Source organism: Budorcas taxicolor, chromosome 8, assembly GCF_023091745.1.
Source record: "Budorcas taxicolor isolate Tak-1 chromosome 8, Takin1.1, whole genome shotgun sequence".
Lineage (NCBI taxonomy): Eukaryota > Metazoa > Chordata > Mammalia > Artiodactyla > Bovidae > Budorcas > Budorcas taxicolor.
In genome coordinates this window covers 77,100,331-77,104,763 of record NC_068917.1, presented here as the reverse complement: position 1 = coordinate 77,104,763, position 4,433 = coordinate 77,100,331, and positions in this window count along the sequence as shown.

Genomic DNA, 4,433 nt, shown 5'->3' with positions numbered 1-4,433 from the left:
AGGAGTTCCCTGGCAGTCTGGGATTCCAGTGCAGGGCCTGTGAGTATGATCCCTGTCTGGGGAACTAAGATCCCACTTGCTGTGCTATGCAGCCAAAAAGAGAAAAAGGAAAAACAAAAACCCAGGAGGATGCAAAGCCCATTCCCACACATTAGACAGTCATGTTTCTACCCTTAGAAGAGGCAAAATGAATGAGGTGCCCACGGCGCAGCCAGGCAACACATGGAGATTCAAGGAGTGGCCACAGGTGCCTGCCTGGTCCCAGTACCATTGCCCCAGTACAGCGCGGCGTCATGCAGAGTGAAGCCACAGATCTGGGCATTGTTAGCCCAAGTCCCCTGGACCAATGTTTAGCAACCACATTTTGATGGATTGGTCACAGTCATTTATCCCAACCCCAGCAGGCCCAGCAGGTCCTGGGATATCCTCTGCCCGCACATCTTTCTCAGCGAAACTCAGGGCAGTGCTGGAGGTGTGAGAAACAAGTAGCCCACTGCCCTCCTTTCCATCTCTTCCCTGGTCACGACCCAGCCCTCTGAGTTTCCCAGGTTTGACCTTGCCCCTGTTTCTCCTCACCCTTTATCCTCTAGACTTGAGGCTTGACCCATTTTCTTACAAAACTCCAGACCGTGTTTTTCTCTTTAGTCTACCACTGTGTTGCCCTATGCCACCTCAAGGAAGCAGCCCTGGTGAGACAGGAAAGGGGCAGGGCACAACCTTTAAAAGAATGATGTAGCTTGAGGACCCTACGTAAATGGATTAGAACCACCTAAGTCCAAGGTGGAGGAAAAGTCAACTTCACACATTGTAACACATTCCCACACATTAGACAGTCATGTTTCTACCCTTAGAAGAGGCAAAATGAATGAGGTGCCCACGGCGCAGCCAGGCAACACATGGAGATTCAAGGAGTGGCCACAGGTGCCTGCATGAAGGTCAAAAGTGGGCATGACTTTTTGCCAATTCCTGCAAATCCCCACCCCTTCCCTAAAATAGCTGTTACACCCTTCCTACTCATTAGACTATGAAATTGCCCACTCCTTTAAAACCTGACAACCCCATACCCTGGTGACTCTCTGGCCTTCCAAGATGGCCCACGCTCTGTCTGTGGAGTGTGTTTCCCCACAAATAAACCTTTCTCTTTACCATGGCTCGCTCTTGAATTCTTCCCTGTGCAAAGCCAAGACCCATACTTGGCAGTGGTCCCAGGCTCTCAGATGTGGCCTGGGATGTGACCATCTTCTCATGCCCCACACTCTTTCCTGCAACACTAGGACTCTCCCTTCCAGAAAGGCTCCAGGTGGGGTGGTTCTGCCCACCTCCCTCTTCCCAATATTATTTTCCCTCCCCCTTACCAGCTAAGCTGTCTGCAAGTTACCTTTCCTAGCTGACTCTGCTTCCTTTATAAATGGGGTCCCTTTTTCACAAGGCTGATGTGTAATTGATGGATTCCGTTATACCAGGGGGTGTGATGGTATAACGAAAGGGAAATTCTTGTTTAAATGGGCACAATTTTTCAGTTTCTGGAGATGCATGGCAGCACATCATTGTAATTATACTTATATATCACATCACGTCTTCGTACTCAAACCGTAGTTAGATAATTCTAGAAATGGGCGGCCCTTCCTTTTCCTGTCCCCGTCTTGATCTCTGCTCTCAGATCCTGATAACCTGTCCTCCACACCCTGGTTCCAGTCCCGCCCTCTTATCAGTCACTCAAGGGGACTCACAGAGCGCCCCTCTTACCCAGCAGTGGAGGACCGCTCCCTGACTGCCATCACCATGGCAACTCACTGTCTCCTCCTTCCTCCCCACCCCCCATTTTCCAGTGCTGCTGGCAGATTTATGGAGTTCCAGACTTCTCAGGGCTGGGAGGGAAGAGGAAAGAGGCTGAGGGAAAAGGGAGGCTCCCTTGACTGCAGAGGCAGCTGGCCACGCAGCTCAGGTTGGCTTGGGTCCCTGATCCCAGCCTGGTATGCAGCAGTCCCTCTGTTGTCCCCACACATTGTGGAAACCACTTGGGGATCCCTAGGCACCCCCAATTCCCTCTGAGAAAGGGCCAGCATGGGCCCTGAGGGTGGGGGGTTAGTGGCACATGGCAGGCATGGTAATCGTGTGGTTCAACCAGAAGATGGGTCTCTTCTGTTCTTGCAGCATGATGGGGCAGGGGCTGGGGGATTACCTGATTGAACCAGGGGCAATGAGCTTTGCAAATGCCAAAGGTTGTCAGGGGGCAGTGGTTATTCAGCCATTCCCAATGTGGTTGGCCAGAGTGGGGCAGCCTAGGGAATACTCACCCCTCCTGACATGAAGTAGGGAGTTTGGAGATATATTTCCTCATGGGACCCCCTAGAGGACAACACAGGGACAGTGGGCATGAGATGCCAACCAGTGGGTCCCAGCTGAGGAGGGCAGCCTTGTGAGGGTCAGCAGCAGACCCTGAGAACCTACCTTTTCCCCAGCCCGCCTGTAGAATGAACACACCCATGTCTTACACGTGCAGGACCTGCAACGTGCAGATAAACTCTCACTGGTGCTCTTGTAGTCAGAAGAAATCATTTCAAGGCATGAGCTGAATTTAAGGTAACTTTAATTTTTTTTTAAATTTATTTATTCACTTTGGCTGTGCTAGGTCTTTGTGGTTGCATGGGCTTTTCTCTAGTTGCAGAGAGCTGTTGCGCTGTGCGGGCTTCTCGTTGCGGTGAATTCTCTTGTTGCAGAGCATGGGCTCTAGGGTGCATGGGCTTCCGTACTTGCAGCATGGGGCTCAGGAGTTGGGGTTCCCAGGCTCTAGAGCATACGCTCAGTCATTGTGGCACACAGGCTTAGTAGCTCCACAGCATGTGGGATCTTCCAGGATCAAGGATTGAACCCATGTCTCTGGAATTGGGAGGTGGATTCTTTACCATTGAGCCAACAGGGACGCCCTCAAGGTAACCTTCTGTCATGATGTGTATTCTTAGTCAGCAGGGCTGTGGTGGTGGCAGGTGAGAGTCCCTGAAAATGATGGTGGTTGAACAAACCCTCCTCTGAAAGGTTTCCCAAAAGTGGTGGAATTGAGACCCAGGCTACAACCTGGGTGAACCTTGAGGATGTTCTGCTGAGTGAAGTAAGCCAGACACAGAAGGACAAATACTGTGTGATTCAGCCTACATGAGGTAATAGATGAGATAATGAATTTACTAGAATAGGTGAATCCATTGAGACAAAAAACAGATTCGAGGTTATGGGAGGTTGTGGTGGGGAGAGGGAGTTGGTGTCTCATGGAGGCAGCGTTTCAGCTCAGGAAGGTGAAAATGATGTAAAGACAGGGGACGATGGTAACATAGCCTTGTGACTGTGCTTAATGCCACTGAACGGGGCACGTAAAAATGGTCAAAATGGTAAATTTTAGGGTATGTGTATTTTACCACAGTAGCAGAAATCACCTCCCCCGCCCAAAAGGGGGTGGTGAGGTGAGGCTGGGTGGAGGATTGCTCTGTCCCGGCCATGGGACGTGGGGGTGCAGGGCTCATCTGAGGCTTTGATGGAGAGCAGTGTTCTCTGCCCCTAACTGCCTCACTCTGCCACCTCCAGCCGCCTGTGGTGTTGAGAAGGCTGTGTCCCGGCGCCCTGCCCCTGATTGCTCAAGCCACTGAGGATGCCCCGTCACCTCCCTGTGGGGTTCCACCTCATTTGGGAAACCCCAGGGTGGTGACCACCCTCAGCATCAGTCATGTCTCCCTCCCTCTGGAAGGCACAGGTATGTGAGGTGGACTGTGAGGACCCACCAGTGCTGGCCAGGTGGCTACAGCAAATGTGTGGCCCACGTGCCAGCCAGCTGGCAAGAAGGTGGCTCTGCTCTCCTAGGACCACCATGTCGCTCCCACACCAGCTCCAGGGCCTGGGGTGCCGGCAGCCCCTCCTTGCCTTCTGACTCACTGTTCAAACCCACCAGCCCTTCTGAAAGAGCCGGAAACAGGCACAAAGCCCTCCAGGGAGCTATTTTTAGGGTTCATCTGTTCCTTTTGATTTCTCCTCTAGATTCTATATTCTCCCACCCCCAGATCAGAAAAAGCTAAAGATTCTGGACACCATTCATCAGTCCCTCTGTCCAGGTGCTCTTTCTTTGCTGGGCAGCTCAGTTTGCAAGCTGGGCCCTCACCTCCACCTTCCCATACCACTCCTTCTCTCTTTCTTCTTCCCCAACCTCACCCTCTGGTTCCCCAGCTTCAGAGGCAGTGCAGAAGGCAAGCTATTTGTCTGACATCATCTTCTACTCCCTGGTCTGCTAAGAGTTACTCACTCAGGCAATCCCTGTTCAGCCAGAGGAGACTGTCCAATTGCCAAGCAACCCACTGTTATCCAATCACAGAGCTCGGAGGTGATGTCATGGTGAGAGCTGAGCAGTGGTGCTGATGTGGAGAGAAGCCCAGGGTACCACTAATTGAGGG